Here is a 19,077-nt window from a genome sequence, read left to right as displayed (position 1 = left end):
CCTACCTGAGCATTCGATATGTAACAGTACTTTTGGGTTTCAGGGAAAATTAAAGGAATAAAAACATATATTTTTTAGGAATGTAGTGGAGTAAAAGTAAAAGTAGTCAAAAATATAAATAGTAAAGTAAAGTACAGATACCCCAAAAAAACGACTTAAGTAGTACTTTAAAGTATTTTGACCGAAGTACTTTACACCACTGCACACACACACACACACACACACACACACACACACACACACACACACACACACACACACACACACACAGACAGTACAGTACAGTACAGTACAGTACAGTACAGTACAGTACAGTAGAGTAGCCTATTTGGTGTGTTTCTATGATTGGGATCTCTGCCTGCACGGAGCGACAGACAGTCACACTGGGAAGTAGCTCTGACGATAGGGCATTTCCTGTCTTCTATTTTTAGACCATAATGGCAACCAAAATTACATTATGTCGTTGTACTGCATGGGATTTTGTAAGGTGCGCACATGCCCTGTCTCTCTGTCTCTCTGTCTCTCTCTCTCTCTCTCTCTCTCTCTCTCTCTCTCTCTCTCTCTCTCTCTCTCTCTCTCTCTCTCTCTCTCTCTCTCTCTCTCTCTCTCTCTCTCTCTCTCTTTCTTTCTGTGTCTCTTGGCCTTTCTTCTCTCTCTCCTCCGTGGGTGGCTCTCCAGCTGTTATGCTGATTAAAGCAGAGCCCGCGTAAAAACCGTGACCACGTGACCCAACCTCTGCCAATGTCCCTCTGCCGCCTGCTGTCGTTTCACCTCTTCACCCATCTCATCCTCCTCTTCTTTCTCCCAGCCCCGGCGAAGGGATTGCTTGGTGTCCGCCCAGAGGACACTAAAGCCAGAGAGCTGTCTGTGCAGGATGGGCTGCTCCAGGCGACTGAGGGGACGCGGTTCATGCTGCAGGTTTACTATGCAGCATCCTCGGTTACACAGAGAGCCAACAACCACTCTGGGAGTGGGAGACCAGAAGCTGCCGCTGTCGCACCATGGATAGCCTTCATAGAAGAGCCAGGTGGAGAGGGGGAGAGACTGGTCAGTTTATTTAGTGTATTGACCATTTACCCCTAAAGCTATAGATGAAATATGTTTTATGAAATAGCCTAAATATCGTGATAAAATATCCATTTGTATTTAGGTCCATCCCAAACGGAACCCGTGCATGGACGAGTACGCTCTGAGTTCTGACATCGAGCTCCTGGGTTCTTTCAGGTCTGCGTCCAGCCACAACTCTGTTCTAGGTCAGTTTATTTAGTCAATAGTTACATGTGTTTGTCGTTGTTGAATCATGGATTTAATTTAAAAAATAATAATCGTAAATGTTATTGTGCGTTTTTCTTTTGTCTGATGATGACCTTTTTTGGAATTTGATTCTGATTCTATAGTGGAGCTGCTCGCCAAAGACCTGTGCAAATATGAGCGGATCAAATACTACTCAATGTGTGCGTTTGATGGGGTGAAGTGGGAGCATTTCAGCACCAGAGAATTCTGGCTAGCCGTAGTGGTGCAACCCCCGCAGGCGGATGTGTGGCTCCAGTTGGGGGTGGCAGTGATACTATTGGGACTCTCTGCGCTCTGCAGCGGGCTGAACATCAGCATGCTAGCCATGGATCCCGTCGAGCTCCGCGTCCTCCAAAACAGCGGCACCGAGAAGGAACAAAAATATGCGCACAAGATAGAATCTGTGCGTAAACATGGCAACTACATCCTGTGTACTGTGGTACTGGGAAACGTGCTGACCAACACCTGTTTCGTGGGGTGGATGTGCCAGATTATAGGGATGACTCCCACCTCCCTTGTTACCTGCACCTTTGGTATATTCTTCATAGGAGAGATCCTGCCTCACTCTGTGGCGTCCAGACAGCCTAGCCATTGCCTCCAAAACCATCTGGGCCACCTGGCTTCTAATGCTGGTCTCCTTCCTCATCTCCTACCCCATCTCCAAGCTCCTAGACATCATGCTTCACCAGGAGATCAGTAACTTCTACACCAGAGAGAAACTGGTGGCCATGCTGCGCGTCACAGACCCCTACCATGACCTGGTCAAAGAGGAATTAAACATCATCCAGGGCGCTCTGGAGATACGCACCAAGACCGTAGAAGAAGTTCATACCCCGCTGGCGGACTGTTATATGCTCTCCTCAGATGCTGTTTTAGACTTCTGTACTATGTCTGAAATCATGCAGAGCGGGTTCACCCGGATCCTGGTCTATGAGAACGACAGGTCCAACATCATTGATATCCTCTTCGTCAAAGACCTGGCTTTCGTGGACCCGGATGACTGCACCCCGCTGAAGACCATCACCCAGTTCTACAAACACCCCATGCACTGTGTGTTCAGAGACACCAAACTGGATGTGATGCTGGAGGAGTTCAAGAGAGGTAACAGGCCAGGATAGGGGTGGACTGGCCATCTGGCATTTCAGGCTGTTCCATTGGCCTGTCTAACTTGTTTTTTTGTGTGCAAAATGATCATTATCTGGCTAATAATGGGGGCAAAACAAAAAATGGACCGGTGTGGGGGCCTCAAGGATCTTTTTTCTCCAGTGTGTTAGAAATTCCAAGGCAGATTTCTGGTCCCAGTCCACCCCTGGGCCAGGCAGATCCCACTCACACCTGAGTTCAGTATACATTGTTGTAGAGATAATTTTTTAAATGCAGAATCAGGTATCATATAAAGAGTTAAATATGTAGGAAATGCACCACCACTTTGTAGGAAAAAGGTGGAGGTGCATTCTCCAGAGTCATACCTACAACCAATCAGAGCACACAGACTAATGAGCACACCGTTTTAAAATCACATGATTACTGCCATTCAGGCACCTTCACCCTGTTACACATGGTCTATGAGAAAAAAACAATTATATTGTTCAGCAGGTGCTGGCTGGTTTGACAGAAGTGATCTATAGCTAAGTGCAGTGTTCAAGTTAGCCCATACCCATTCCATCACACCACTTCCCTCTTCCTGAAAAGCAGAGAATCCAGGGTGTATTTAAATCCAGTTATGCTCTGAACAGTCAGTCATATAAGATGATACAGCAGGTCCAAGTGGAGGTGAGTGGTATAGGCTACTGTATGTCAGAGAACAGTTTTTAGCCATATCCATAATCCATGAAACAACTTCCTTGAAGCTACTCAGGAATTAAATGGGAGAGTTTAGCGAGAGAAGCAAGGTTATCTGTATGTTTTACAGATTATCCAAATTATATTAGCTCGTGACTGTTTTAGTTGATTTGGTTCTGGGTGCCAAGATTATGCAAATTATTGTGAGTACATTTTCCTGTCTTACTTTGGATAACCTGTGTTTGTTAGCCGTCGCAGGGATTCATAGAATGACAGTGAGTTGAAAGAGACCAGTGAAGCAGCACATCCCACAGTAGAACTGGAATAACGTACTATAAAAGCAGTGAAAGTTGTTTTACAGGGTCAGCCATAGAAGTACGGCGCCCCTGGAGCAAATTAGGGTTAAGTGCCTTGCTCAAGTGCACATCGACAGATTTTTCACCTTGTCGGCTTGGGTATTCAAACCAGCGACCTTTCAGTTACTTGCCCTAATGCTCTAACTGCTAGGCTACTAGAAGAGACTTGACAAAGTGATTGTAAACAGTCCTTAGTGTCTCCATCCATGTAAGACTGTTGAAGGAAGCTGGAGGCTAGAATAATCTCTTGACAACCAGAGTATGAATCATCGCGTTCAGCCGTCAGCCAGGGGAATAAGCAGGTGTGTGTGTGTGTGTGTGTGTGTGTGTGTGTGCACATGCTCGAGCATGTGTTGGTGTGTGAAGGTTGTGTGTGTGTATACTCAGTACATCCTTAGCAGCTATATAAAATAATGTAGATTGTTGAGTGGGTGAAATGAACAGGCATCATTTCTCTCCTGTGTGTTGCATGATAAACAGAAGTAGATTTGATGTGCTCTGACTGTTAGCAGGAATCACACTGGAGGCTTTGGGACGGAGACAGCAGTGTCCACTAGGATGAGAGCTTATTTAAAAGGACTAGGGCTTAATTCATATGCTATTCAGATTGACACGGTTGGCTTGACCGTGAGGGCTCAGAGATGGTCATCTGGTTAATTCAGAATGAAGGGTTTCATTATGAAAATAAGTTGGATAAGAGGCCCTTACTCAATAAAAATTATTTTAGTAGAGTGGCTCAAAGTAACATTCACATTTTCAATGTATTTTATTTATTTATTTCACCTTTATTTAACCAGTTAAGCCAGTTGAGAACAAGTTCTCATTTACAACTGCGACCTGGCCAAGATAAAGCAAAGCAGTGCGATAAAAACAACACAGAGTTACATATGGGGTAAAAAACATAAAGTCAAAAATACAACAGAAAATATATATACAGTGTGTGCAAATGTAGCAAGTTATGGAGGTAAGGCAATAAATAGGCTATAGTGCAAAATAATTACAATAGTATTAACACTGGAATGCTAGATGTGCAAGAGATTATGTGCAAATAGAGATACTGGGGTGCAAAAGAGCAAAATAAATAACAATATAGGGATGAGGTAGTTGGGTGGGCTAATTTCAGATGGGCTGTGTACAGGTGCAGTGATCGGTAAGGTGCTCTGACAACTGATGCTTAAAGTTAGTGAGGGAGATAAGAGTCTCCAGCTTCAGAGATTTTTGCAATTCGTTCCAGTCATTGGCAGCAGAGAACTGGAAGGAATGGCGGCCAAAGGAGGTGTTGGCTTTGGGAATGACCAGTGAGATATACCTGCTGGAGCGCAGACTACGGGTGGGTGCTGCTATGGTGACCAATGAGCTAAGATAAGGCGGGGATTTGCCTAGCAGTGATTTATAGATGGCCTGGAGCCAGTGGGTTTGACGACGAACATGTAGTGAGGACCAGCCAACAAGAGCGTACAGGTCACAGTGGTGGGTAGCGTATGGGGCTTTGGAGACAAAACGGATGGCACTGTGATAGACTACATCCAATTTGCTGAGTAGAGTGTTGGAGGCTATTTTGTAAATGACATCGCCGAAGTCAAGGATCGGTAGGATAGTCAGTTTTACGAGGGCATGTTTGGCAGCATGAGTGAAGGAGGCTTTGTTGCGAAATAGGAAGCCGATTCTAGATTTAACTTTGGATTGGAGATTCTTTATGTGAGTCTGGAAGGAGAGTTTACAGTCTAACCAGACACCTAGGTATTTGTAGTTGTCCACATACTCTAGGTCAGACCCGTCAAGAGTGGTGATTCTAGTCGGGTGGGCGGGTGCCAGCAGCGTTCGATTGAAAAGCATGCATTTAGTTTTACTAGTGTTTAAGAGCAGTTGGAGGCTACTGAAGGAGTGTTGTATGGCATTGAAGCTCGTTTGGAGGTTTGTTAACACAGTGTCCAATGAAGGGCCAGATGTATACAAAATGGTGTCGTCTGCGTAGAGGTGGATCTGAGAGTCACCAGCAGCAAGAGCGACATCATTGATATACACGGAGAAAAGTGTCGGCCCAAGAATTGAACCCTGTGGCACCCCCATAGAGACTGCCATAGGTCCAGACAACAGGCCCTCCGATTTGACACACTGAACTCTATCTGAGAAGTAGTTGGTGAACCAGGCGAGGCAGTCATTTGAGAAACCAAGGCTATTGTCACGGTTTCGGCCGAGGCTGCCTCTCTCCCTTGTTCGGGCAGGCTTCGGCGTTCGTCGTCTCCGGAATTCTAGCTGCCACCGCTATATGTTTCATGTTCGTTTGCTTTTGTCTGTTTGTTTCCACACCTGTTTCTGTTTTGACGTAATTAGTGTCCTATAAGTTTCTCGTTGTGTTTGTCTAGTGTTGTGTGTGATTGTTTCCGTCAGTGTTGTGTTTTGCTCGGTTGAGCGTATTTCTCCACTGTGCTGGAGCTTATTTGCACCTGTGTGTGCTCCGTTACATTTTGTCGCACCTGTTAGTGCGCATTTACCTTTCGCCTTCGTGCGTGTTTTTGCTGTCGGGCTTAGTTGTCCTGTTGCCTGTGTTGGGCCAGTATTACAGCCTTTGGAACATTCAGTCTGCGTCCTGCGTTTGATTCCTACACTACACCTACCACACGCCCTGACAGAATCACACACCACCAATGGAATCAGCAGGAGCCGAAGCAGCCCAGACGAGACTGGAAGCCCAGGTTCGGGACCAGCAAGAGCAGCTCCTGCAGATGGGGACCGCCCTGCAGGAGGTGATTACCACACTCCGAGGCTGGGGTTCGCCTCCACCGCCGCCCGCCCTGCCAGCACCATCGGCCAGCCCGCCCATTCCAGCGCCGGAACCTCGTGGAGTCCGACTATCTCTCCCGAGGGCCTACGACGGGACCGCGGCTGGGTGTCAGGGATTCCTGCTCCAGGTAGAGCTATACCTGGCCACAGTGCACCCGGCACCTTCAGGGCATGAGAGCGTGTCCGCCCTGATCTCCTGCCTGGCCGGAAAAGCGTTGGAGTGGGCCAACGCGGAGTGGAGGAAGATCGACGCCACGACGATTACGTACACCGAGTTCTCCCGCCGCTTCAGGGCGGTGTTTGACCATCCCCCGGAGGGGAAAGCGGCGGGGGAGCGTCTGGTCTTCCTCCGGCAGGGGAGGAGAAGTGCCCAGGAATTCGCGCTCGAATTCCGTACTCTAGCGGCAGATGCAGGGTGGAATGATCGGGCCCTCATCGATCTATACCGATGTAGCCTACGAGAGGACGTCCGTCGGGAGCTGGCTTGTAGGGACACCAGCCTCACTTTCGACCAGCTGGTTGATATGTCCATCAGGCTGGATACCCTGCTGGCTACCCGCGGACGTCCTGCGGAGGGTCCGTCCATTCCACCCTCCAGCGCCTCCGAGCCGTGTCCTATGGAGCTCGGGGGCGCTGGCGCTAGAGAGAGGAGGAGTCGGCAGGCTAGGGGGTCCATCCACTGCACCAACTGTGGTCGGGGAGGACACACCGCGGCTAGGTGCTGGGGATGGCCTCCTAGGGGAGATGACGACAGGTCCCGCACTGGGGATTCCCTCCAGGTGAGTAGGCGCCCCACTCACCCAGAGCTCACTGTTGCCCATTTTTGTATGCCTGTACGTTTTCCACAGGTAGCACCTCATTCCCAGCATAAGGCGCTGGTAGATTCAGGCGCGGCTGGGAATTTTATTGATAAAAAGTTTTGTTTAGCGTTAGGGATTCCCCTCATTCCTGTTGATGTTCCTTTTCCCGTTCACGCCCTAGATAGTCGTCCGTTGGGTACGGGCTTAATCAGGGAGGTCACGGCGCCACTTAGGATGTGTGCGCAGGGGGATCATCAGGAGATGATTCAGCTGTTCCTGATTGACTCTCCTGCGTATCCGGTGGTGCTGGGCATGCCCTGGTTGAGTACCCATAACCCAGCGATTTCGTGGCAGGAGAGGGCTCTGATGGAGTGGTCTGCTCAGTGTGTGGGTAGATGTTTGGGCGTTTCCGTAGGGGCTACCTCGGTGGAGAGTCCAAACCAGGTGCCCGCATTGCACGTTCCACCTGAGTATGGGGATTTGGCTATTGCGTTTAGTAAGGCGAGGGCGACGCGGTTGCCACCCCATAGGCAGGGGGATTGTGCGATAAACCTCCAGGCAGGAGCTGCGCTCCCACGGAGCCATGTGTATCCTCTGTCTCAGGAGGAGAAGAAAGCTATGGAGATTTACATAGACGAATCGCTGAGACAAGGATACATACGGCCGTCCACTTCCCCCGCGTCCTCGAGTTTCTTTTTCGTGAAGAAAAAGGATGGTGGTTTGCGTCCGTGCATCGATTACCGTGGTCTCAATCAGATTACGGTGAAGTATAGTTATCCACTCCCGCTGATTGCGACCATGACTGAGTCGTTGCATGGGGCGCGTTTCTTCACGAAATTAGATCTCAGGAGCGCGTACAACTTGGTGCGCATCAGGGAGGGTGATGAATGGAAAACAGCCTTTAGTACCACCTCGGGTCATTACGAGTATCTGGTCATGCCATACGGGTTGATGAACGCTCCATCAGTTTTCCAATCATTTGTGGATGAGATCTTCAGGGACATGCAGGGGCAGGGGGTGGTGGTGTACATTGATGACATTCTCGTGTACTCACCTACCCGTGTCGAGCATGTGGCCCTGGTGCGCAGGGTGTTGCGGAGGCTGGTGGAGCACGACCTGTATGTGAAGGCAGAGAAGTGTCTGTTTTTCCAGGAGTCGGTCTCCTTTTTGGGTTATCAGTTGTCTGCGTCAGGGGTGAAGATGGAGGTAGACCGGGTGTCGGCCGTGCGTAATTGGCAAACACCAACCACTGTGAAGGAGGTGCAGCAGTTTTTGGGGTTTGCAAATTACTACAGGAGGTTTATCCGGGATTTTGGACAGGTGGCAGCTCCCATCACGTCTCTGTTGAAGGGGGGTCCGGTGCGTCTGCAGTGGTCGGCCGAGGCGGACAGGGCGTTTGGGAGGCTGAAGGACCTGTTTACCTCGGCCCCGGTGCTGGCGCATCCGGATCCCTCTTTGCCGTTCCAAGTAGAGGTGGACGCGTCGGAGGCCGGTTTAGGAGCCGTGCTTTCACAACGGTCTGGCGCGCCACCTAAACTCCGCCCCTGTGCTTTTTATTCTAAGAAGCTCAGTCCGGCGGAGCGGAACTATGACGTAGGGGACAGGGAGCTGTTAGCCGTGGTACAGGCTCTAAAGGTGTGGAGGCACTGGCTTGAGGGGGCTCAACACCCTTTCCTCATTTTGACGGACCACCGTAACCTGGAGTACATCCGGGCGGCGAGGAGGCTGAACCCTCGCCAGGCAAGATGGAGTATGTTCTTGACCAGGTTTACTTTTAAGATCACGTACATCCCTGGGTCACAGAATGGCAAGGCAGATGCGCTGTCTCGGCGGTATGACGCGGAGGAGAGGTCCGTGGAGCCCACTCCCATACTGCCTGAGTCGTGTCTGGTGGCACCGGTAGTGTGGGAGGTCGATGCTGAACTCGAGCGGGCGTTACGCACCGACCCTAGTCCACCACAGTGCCCGGAGGGTCGGAAGTACGTTCCGCTCGAGGTTCGGGATCGATTGATCTATTGGGCTCACACGTCACCCTCCTCTGGACATCCGGGTATCGGCCGGACGGTGCACTGTCTTAGTGCCAAGTACTGGTGGCCCACGTTGGCAAGGGATGTGAGGGTTTATGTTTCCTCCTGCTCGGTGTGCGCCCAGTGTAAGGCGCCTAGACATCTACCTAGGGGTAAGTTGCTACCCCTGCCCGTTCCACAACGGCCATGGTCCCACCTCTCAGTGGACTTTATAACAGACCTTCCCCTCTCCCAAGGGAATACTACCATCCTGGTCGTTGTGGACCGGTTCTCTAAGGCCTGTCGTTTGCTCCCCATGCCGGGTCTTCCTACGGCCCTGCAAACTGCCGAGGCACTGTTTACCCATGTGTTCCGGCACTACGGGGTACCCGAGGACATTGTGGCTGATCGGGGTCCCCAATTCACCTCCAGAGTCTGGAGAGCGTTTATGGAGCGGTTGGGGGTCTCGGTGAGCCTCACCTCGGGTTACCACCCGGAGAGCAATGGGCAGGTGGAACGCGTAAACCAGGATGTGGGTAGGTTTCTCAGAACATACTGCCAGGACCGGCCGGAGGAGTGGTCAAGGTACGTTCCCTGGGCCGAGATGGCCCAGAATTCCCTACGCCATTCCTCCACTAACCTAACTCCATTTCAATGTGTGTTAGGTTACCAGCCGGTTCTGGCACCCTGGCAGCAGAGCCAGATCGAGGCTCCTGCGGTGGATGAGTGGGCGCGGCGCTCGGAGGAGACTTGGAACGCTGCACACGTCCACCTGCAGCGGGCCCTCCGACGTCAGAAGGCGAGCGCTGATCTCCACCGCAGTGAGGCACCGGTGTACGCACCTGGTGATCGAGTCTGGCTCTCTACCAGAAACCTGCCCCTCCGCCTGCCCTGTCGGAAACTGGGTCGGCGGTTTGTAGGGCCATTTAAAGTCCTGAGAAGGTTGAACGAGGTATGTTATAGATTACAGCTACCTGTGGAGTATAAGTGTATTAACCCCTCGTTCCATGTGTCCCTTCTCAGGCCGGTGGTAGCGGGCCCACTCCAAGAAGATGAGATCTTGGAGACTCCTCCGCCCCCGTTGGACATCGAGGGGGCACCGGCGTACTCCGTGAGATCCATCTTGGATTCGAGACGTCGGATGGGGGGTCTCCAGTATCTAGTGGAGTGGGAGGGGTACGGTCCGGAGGAGCGGTGCTGGGTGCCGAGGAGAGACGTGTTGGACCCGTCGCTCCTGACGGAGTTCCATCGGAGGCATCCGACGCGCCCTGCGCCGCGTCCTCCTGGTCGTCCCCGAGGCCGGAGTCGGCGCACGTCTGGAGCCGCGCGTCAAGGGGGGGGTACTGTCACGGTTTCGGCCGAGGCTGCCTCTCTCCCTTGTTCGGGCAGGCTTCGGCGTTCGTCGTCTCCGGAATTCTAGCTGCCACCGCTATATGTTTCATGTTCGTTTGCTTTTGTCTGTTTGTTTCCACACCTGTTTCTGTTTTGACGTAATTAGTGTCCTATAAGTTTCTCGTTGTGTTTGTCTAGTGTTGTGTGTGATTGTTTCCGTCAGTGTTGTGTTTTGCTCGGTTGAGCGTATTTCTCCACTGTGCTGGAGCTTATTTGCACCTGTGTGTGCTCCGTTACATTTTGTCGCACCTGTTAGTGCGCATTTACCTTTCGCCTTCGTGCGTGTTTTTGCTGTCGGGCTTAGTTGTCCTGTTGCCTGTGTTGGGCCAGTATTACAGCCTTTGGAACATTCAGTCTGCGTCCTGCGTTTGATTCCTACACTACACCTACCACACGCCCTGACAGCTATTTAGTCTGCCAATAAGAATGCGGTGGTTGACAGAGTCGAAAGCCTTGGCCAGGTCGATGAAGACGGCTGCACAGTACTGTCTATTATCAATCGCGGTTATAATATCGTTTAGGACCTTGAGCGTGGCTGAAGTGCACCCATGACCAGCTCGGAAACCGGATTGCATAGCGGAGAAGGTACGGTGGTATTCGAAATGGTCGGTGATCTGTTTGTTAACTTGGCTTTCAAATACTTTCGAAAGGCAGGGCAGGATGGATATAGGTCTGTAGCAGTTTGGATCTAGAGTGTCACCCCCTTTGAAGAGGGGGATGACCGCGGCAGCTTTCCAATCTCTGGGGATCTCAGACGTTATGAAAGAGAGGTTGAACAGACTAGTAATAGGGGTTGCGACAATTTCGGCGGCTAGTTTTAGAAAGAAAGGGTCCAGATTGTCTAGCCCAGCTGATTTGTAGGGGTCCAGATTTTGCAGCTCTTTCAAAACGTCTGCTGTCTGAATTTGTGTGAAGGAGAAGCGGGGGGGGCATGGGCAAGTTTCAGCGGAGGGTGCAGAGTTGGTGGCCGGGGTAGTGGTAGCCAGATGGAAAGCATGGCCAGCTGTAGCAAAATGCTTGTTGAAATTCTCGATTATTGTAGATTTATCGGTGGTGAAAGTGTTTCCTAGCCTCAGTGCAGTGGGCAACTGGGAGGAAGTGCTCTTATTCTCCATGGACTTTACAGTGTCCCAAAACTTTTTGGAGTTAGTGCTACAGGATGCAAATTTCTGTTTGAAAAAGTTTGCCTTTGCTTTCCTGACTGCTTGTGTATATTGGTTCCTAACTTCCCTGAAAAGTTGCATATCGCGGGGGATATTTGATGCTAATGCAGTACGCCACAGGATGTTTTTGTGCTGGTCAAGGGCAGTCAAGTCTGAGGAGAACCAGGGGCTATATCGGTTCTTAGTTCTGTATTTTTTGAATGGGGCATGTTTATTTAAGATTGAGAGGAAATTACTTTTAAGGAACAACCAGGCATCCTCTACTGACGGAATGAGATCTATATCCATCCAGGATACCTGGGCCAGGTCAATTAGGAAGGCCTGCTCGCTAAAGTGTTTTAGGGAGCGTTTGACAGTGATGAGGGGTGGTCGTTTGACCGCGGACCCGTTACGGACGCAGGCAATAAGGCAGTGATCGCTGAGATCCTGGTTGAAGACAGCTGAGGTGTATTTAGAGGGTATGTTAGTCAGGATGATATCTATGAGGGTACCCATGTTTACGGATTTAGGGTTGTACCTGGTAGGTTCGTTGATAATTTGCGTGAGGTTGAGGGCATCTAGTTTGGATTGTAGGATGGCCGGGGTATTAAGCATATCCCAATTTAGGTCACCAAGCAGTACGAACTCTGAGGATAAATGGGGGGCAATCAATTCACATATGGTGTCCAGGGCACATCTGGGGGCTGAGGGGGGTCTGTAGCAAGCGGCAACAGTGAGAGACTTATTTCTGGAAAGGTGGATTTTTAGAAGTAGAAGCTCAAACTGTTTGGGCACAGACCTGTTTGGGCACAGATAATTAAATGTATGTTTATCACATTCATTAATCATCTGGTTGTCTGGGGTCGACTGCAGGAAGAGTGAGACTTCCAGAGCTGCCTGTCCTCCATTAAAGACACAGTCTCCTCTTCCTCCAGTCCAGTGTCACATTTAAGCAGTGGTGGAAACAGTACCCAATTGTCATACTTGAGTAAAAGTATAGATACCTTAATAGAAAGTTACTCAAGTAAAAGTGAAAGTCACCCAGTAAAATACTACTTGAGTAAAAGTCTAAAAGTATTTGGTTTAAAATATACTGAAGTATCAAAAGTAAATGTAATTGCTAAAATATACTTACGTTTCAAAAGTTAAAGTAAAAGTATAAATCATTTCAAATTCCTTATATTATGCAAACCAGACGGCACCATTTTTTTGTTTTTTAAATGTATGGATAGCCAGGGGCGCACTCCAACATTCAGACATTATTTACAAAAGATTGATTTGTGTTTAGTGAGTCCAGACCAGAGGCAGTAGGGACGATCACGTGTTTTCTTGACAAGTGTTTGAATTTCACAATTTTCCAGTCCTGCTAAGCATTCAAAAAGTAAAGAGTACTTTGGGATCTCAGGGAAAATGTATGGAGTAAAAAGTACAATATCTTCTTTAGGAATGTAGTGAAGTAAAAGTAAAAGTTGTCAAAAATAGAAATAGTAAAGTACAGATACCCCCAAAAATGACTTAAGTAGTACTTTAAAGTATTTTTACTTAAGTACTTTACACCACTGCATTTAAGCTGGTCCACACACATGATTACTGGGTTGCCCCTTCTGCTGGTACCATGCTGTGATTGGCAGAGGATCAGTTCACTGGCAGAGGTGTTCTATTGTCTGTAGGAGCGTCTGAGGAGAGCAGGGATGCTGGCCCATGTTGACTCCAATGCTTCACATGGTTGTGCCAAATTGGCTGGATGTCCTTTGGGTGGTTGACCATTCTTGGTGCACACAGGAAACTGTTGAGCGTGAAAAACCCAGCACTGTTGCAGTTCTTAACACAAACTGGTGCGCCTGGCACCTACTACCATAACCCATTCAAAGGCACTTACATTTTTTTTCTTGCCCATTCACCCTCTGAATGGCACACATACACAATCCATCTCTCAATTGTCTCAAGGCTTAGATTTTTTTTTTTTACCTGTCCTCCCTTTCATCTACACTGATTGAAGTAGATTTAACAAGTGACATCAATAAGGGATCATGGCTTTCACCTGGATTCACCTGGTCAATCTATGTCATGGAAAGAGCAGGTGTTCCTAATGTTTTGTACACTCAGTGTATATATTGCTTTTGAGTTTGAGTTTATTTATATTTTTACAGGGACAGTGCACATTAATCAACGTTTCAGTAAAAGTGCCGGTTTTAGTCAGCCACAGACCCTGGGCAGGTTATTAAAAACAATTACAATTACAATACTGACAGACAATGAGTAGTGAGCACATGCAGAGCAACATAGGAGAAGCAACACGTAGCAAACAGACAGACAGAGCAACATAGGAGAAGCAACACGTAGCAAACAGACAGACAGAGCAACATAGGAGAAGCAACACGTAGCAAACAGACAGACAGAGCAACATAGGAGAAGCAACACGTAGCAAACAGACAGACAGAGCAACATAGGAGAAGCAACACGTAGCAAACAGACAGACAGAGCAACATAGGAGAAGCAACACGTAGCAAACAGACAGACAGAGCAACATAGGAGAAGCAACACGTAGCAAACAGACAGACAGAGCAACATAGGAGAAGCAACACGTAGCAAACAGACAGACAGAGCAACATAGGAGAAGCAACACGTAGCAAACAGACAGACAGAGCAACATAGGAGAAGCAACACGTAGCAAACAGACAGACAGAGCAACATAGGAGAAGCAACACGTAGCAAACAGACAGACAGAGCAACATAGGAGAAGCAACACGTAGCAAACAGACAGACAGAGCAATAGCATAAAAAGTAACAAAACTAAATCCATAAAAGCAACAAAGTGTTTCCGCACCTCACAAGCTACAGACAACAGATAACATGGAAAGCGGCAATACACAGCTAGGGACCAGTAGAACCATTCCAAGCACTTGGTCCTGCAGAATCATGGCGTTTAAAGTATTTAGTTACATGGTGAGGCTGAGAGGCTGAGAGTTAGTAGAGGACCCTGTGAACTGTGAGCCAGGCAGCAGTATCTACAGGATTGATCATTACTGATTATTCTGACATTCTCTCCTAATACTCATGTCAACAGGGGAGAGGAACAACCTCTGTAGCGGTCAGAAAGTGTGTGTGTGTGTGTGTGTGTGTGTGTGTGTGTGTGTGTGTGAGAGAGAGAGAGAGAGAGAGAGAGAGAGAGAGAGAGAGAGCGTGTGTGTTTTTGAAGTCATGTCTGTTCCTCTATCGGTAACATCTGGCATTCAGCGCCAACCTTTACCTCTTCCCCTCCCCCTTTCGTCCTCTCTTCCTCTCCTCCTTTCCTCCTCTCTTCCCCTCCTCCTTTCCTCCTCCCTTCCCCTCCTCCTTTCCTCCTCTCTTCCCCTCCTCCTTTCCTCCTCTCTTCCTCTCCTCCTTTCCTCCTCTCTTCCCCTCATCCTTTCCTCCTCTCTTCCTCTCCTCCTTTCCTCATCTCTTCCCCTCATCCTTTCCTCCTGTCTTCCCCTCCTCCTTTCCTCCTTTCCTCCTCTTTTCATCTCCCCCTTCCTCCTCTCTTCCTCTCCTCCTTTCCTCCTCTCTTCCCCTAATCCTTTCCTCCTCTCTTCCTCTCCTCATTTCCTCCTCTCTTCCTCTCATCCTTTCCTCCTCTCTTCCTCTCCTCCTTTCCTACTCTCTTCCTCTTCTCCTTTCCTCCTCTTTTCATCTCCCCCTTTCCTCCTCTCTTCCTCTCCTCATTTCCTCCTCTCTTCCTTTCCTCCATCCTCCTTTCTTCCCCTCCTCCTTTCCTCCTCTTTTCATCTCCCCCTTCCTCCTCTCTTCCTCTCCTCCTTTCCTCCTCTCTTCCCCTAATCCTTTCCTCCTCTCTTCCTCTCCTCATTTCCTCCTCTCTTCCTCTCATCCTTTCCTCCTCTCTTCCTCTCCTCCTTTCCTACTCTCTTCCTCTTCTCCTTTCCTCCTCTTTTCATCTCCCCCTTTCCTCCTCTCTTCCTCTCCTCATTTCCTCCTCTCTTACTTTCCTCCTTCCTCCTCTCTTCCCCTCCTCCTTTCCTCCTCTTTCCATCTCCCCCTTTCCTCCTCTCTTCCTCTCCTCCTTTTCTCCTTCTTCCCCTCCTCCTTTCCTCCTCCCTTCCTCTCCTCCTTTCCTCCTCACTTCCTCTCCTCCTTTCCCCCTCTCTTCCCCTCATCCTTTCCTCCTCTCTTCCCCTCATCCTTTCCCCCTTTCCTCCTCTTTTCATCTCCCCCTTTCCTCCTCTCTTCCTCTCCTCCTTTCCTCCTCTCTGCCCCTCACCCTTTCCTCCTCTCTTCCTCTCCTCCATTCCTTCTCTCTTCCTCTCATCCTTTCCTCCTCTCTTCCTCTTCTCCTTTCCTCCTCTTTTCATCTCCCCCTTTCCTCCTCTCTTCCTCTCCTCCTTTCCTCCTCTCTTCCTTTCCTCCTTCCTCCTCTCTTCCCTCCTCCTTTCCTCCTCTTTTCATCTCCCCATTCCTCCTCTCTTCCCCTCCTCCTTTCCTCCTCTCTTCCTCTCCTCCTTTTCTCCTCTTTTCATCTCACCCGTTCCTCCCTTCTTCCTCTCCTCCTTTCCTCCTCTCTTCCCCTAATCCTTTCCTCCTCTCTTCCTCTCCTCATTTCCTCCTCTCTTCCCTCCTCCTTTCCTCCTCTCTTCCTCTCCTCCTTTCCTCCTCTCTTCCCCTCATCCTTTCCTCCTCTCTTCCTCTCCTCCTTTCCTCGTCTCTTCCCCTCATCCTTTCCTCCTGTCTTCCCCTCCTCCTTTCCTCCTTTCCTCCTCTTTTCATCTCCCCCTTCCTCCTCTCTTCCTCTCCTCCTTTCCTCCTCTCTTCCCCTAATCCTTTCCTCCTCTCTTCCTCTCCTCATTTCCTCCTCTCTTCCTCTCATCCTTTCCTCCTCTCTTCCTCTCCTCCTTTCCTACTCTCTTCCTCTTCTCCTTTCCTCCTCTTTTCATCTCCCCCTTTCCTCCTCTCTTCCTCTCCTCATTTCCTCCTCTCTTCTTTCCTCCCTCCTCCTTTCTTCCCCTCCTCCTTTCCTCCTCTTTTCATCTCCCCCTTCCTCCTCTCTTCCTCTCCTCCTTTCCTCCTCTCTTCCCCTAATCCTTTCCTCCTCTCTTCCTCTCCTCATTTCCTCCACTCTTCCTCTCATCCTTTCCTCCTCTCTTCTCTCCTCCTTCCTACTCTCTTCCTCTCTCCTTTCCTCCTCTTTTCATCTCCCCCTTTCTCCTCTCTTCCTCTCCTCATTTCCTCCTCTCTTACTTTCCTCCTTCCTCCTCTCTTCCCCTCCTCCTTTTCTCCTTCTTCCCCTCCTCCTTTCCTCCTCCCTTCCTCTCCTCCTTTCCTCCTCACTTCCTCTCCTCCTTTCCCCCTCTCTTCCCCTCATCCTTTCCTCCTCTCTTCCCCTCATCCTTTCCCCCTATCCTCCTCTTTTCATCTCCCCCTTTCCTCCTCTCTTCCTCTCCTCCTTTCCTCCTCTGCCCCTCACCCTTTCCTCCTCTCTTCCTCTCCTCCATTCCTTCTCTCTTCCTCTCATCCTTTCCTCCTCTCTTCCTCTCCTCCTTTCCTCCTCTTTTCATCTCCCCCTTTCCTCCTCTCTTCCTCTCCTCCTTTCCTCCTCTCTTCCTTTCCTCCTTCCTCCTCTCTTCCCTCCTCCTTCCTCCTCTTTTCATCTCCCCATTCCTCCTCTCTTCCCCTCTCCTTTCCTCCTCTCTTCCTCTCCTCCTTTTCTCCTCTTTTCATCTCACCCGTTCCTCCCTTCTTCCTCTCCTCCTTTCCTCCTCTCTTCCCCTAATCCTTTCCTCCTCTCTTCCTCTCCTCATTTCCTCCTCTCTTCCTCTCATCCTTTCCTCCTCTCTTCTCTCCTCCTTTCCTACTCTCTTCCTCTTCTCATTTCCTCCTCTTTTCATCTCTCCCTTCCTACTCTCTTCCTCTCCTCATTCCTCCTCTCTTACTTTCCTCCTTCCTCCTCTCTTCCCCTCCTCCTTTCCTCCTCTTTCCATCTCCCCTTTCCTCCTCTCTTCCTCTCCTCCTTTTCTCCTTCTTCCCCTCCTCCTTTCCTCCTCCCTTCCTCTCCTCCTTTCCTCCTCACTTCCTCTCCTCCTTTCCCCCTCTCTTCCCCTCATCCTTTCCTCCTCTCTTCCCTCATCCTTTCCCCCCTTTCCTCCTCTTTTCATCTCCCCCTTTCCTCCTCTCTTCCTCTCCTCCTTTCCTCCTCTCTGCCCCTCATCATTTCCTCCTCTCTTCCTCTCCTCCATTCCTTCTCTCTTCCTCTCATCCTTCCTCCTCTCTTCCTCTCCTCCTTTCCTCCTCTTTTCATCTCCCCCTTTCCTCCTCTCTTCCTCTCCTCCTTTCCTCCTCTCTTCCTTTCCTCCTTCCTCCTCTCTTCCCTCCTCCTTTCCTCCTCTTTTCATCTCCCCCATTCCTCCTCTCTTCCCCTCCTCCTTTCCTCCTCTCTTCCTCTCCTCCTTTTCTCCTCTTTTCATCTCCCCCGTTCCTCCCTTCTTCCTCTCCTCCTTTCCTCCTCTCTTCCCCTCATCCTTTCCTCCTCTCTTCCTCTCCCCCTTTCCTCCTCTCTTCCTCTCCTCCTTTCCTCCTCTCTTCCCCTCCTCCTTTCCTCCTCCCTTCCCCTCCTCCTTTCCTCCTCTCTTCCCCTCCTCCTTTCCTCTTCTCTTCCTCTCCTCCTTAACTCCTCTCTTCCCCTCATCCTTTCCTCCTCTCTTCCTCTCCTCCTTTCTTCGTCTCTTCCCCTCATCCTTTCCTCCTGTCTTCCCCTCCTCCTTTCCTCCTTTCCTCCTCTTTTTATCTCCCCCTTCCTCCTCTCTTCCTCTCCTCCTTTCCTCCTCTCTTCCCCTAATCCTTTCCTCCTCTCATCCTCTCCTCCTTTCCTCCTCTCTTCCCTCCTCCTTTCCTCCTCTCTTCCCTCCTCCTTTCCTCCTCTTTTCATTCCCCCTTTACTCCTCTCTTCCTCTCCTCCTTTCCTCCTCTCTTCCCCTCCTCCTTTCCTCCTCTTTTCATCTCCCCCTTTCCTCCTCTCTTCCCCTCATCCTTTCCTCCTCTCTTCCCCTCCTCCTTTCCTCCTCTCTTCCTCTCCTCCTTTCCTCTTCTCTTCCTCTCCTCCTTTCCTCCTCTTTTAATCTCCCCTTTCTTCCTCTCTTCCTCTCCTCCTTTCCTCCTCTCTTCCCCTCCTCCTTTCCTCCTCTCTTCCTCTCCTCCTTTCCTCCTCTCTTCCCCTCATCCTTTCCTCCTCTCTTCCCCTCCCCCTTTCCTCCTCTCTTCCTCTCCTCCTTTCCTCCTCTCTTCCTCTCCTCCTTTCCTCCTCTTTTCATCTCCCCCTTTCCTCCTCTCTTCCCCTCCTCCTTTCCTCCTCTCTTCCCCTCATCCATTCCTCCTCTCTTCCCCTCATCCATTCCTCCTCTCTTCCTCTTCTCCTTCCCTCCTCTCTTCCCCTCCTCCTTTCCTCCTCTCTTCCTCTCCTCCTTTCTTCCTCTTTTCATCTCCCCTTTCCTCCTCTCTTTCTCTCCTCCTTTCCTTCTCTCTACCCCTCCTCCTT

The 19,077-nt window shown here is 49.9% G+C and overlaps 1 pseudogene across 1 annotated transcript; it reads left to right on the top strand.

Moving 5' to 3' along the window:
- The first annotated feature begins 741 nt into the window (after positions 1–741).
- LOC311100897 (metal transporter CNNM1-like) lies at positions 742–2,411 on the top strand (annotated as a pseudogene). The gene is made up of 3 exons: positions 742–1,047; positions 1,151–1,253; positions 1,398–2,411. The product of its transcript is annotated as a metal transporter CNNM1-like (transcript).
- The last annotated feature ends 16,666 nt before the right edge of the window (positions 2,412–19,077 follow it).

The sequence above is a fragment of the Coregonus lavaretus genome, assembly GCF_964263955.1.
Source record: "Coregonus lavaretus genome assembly, chromosome: 25".
Lineage (NCBI taxonomy): Eukaryota > Metazoa > Chordata > Actinopteri > Salmoniformes > Salmonidae > Coregonus > Coregonus lavaretus.
The sequence above is the reverse complement of the archived record's forward strand: the minus strand, read 5'-3'. Positions and strand labels throughout refer to the sequence as shown.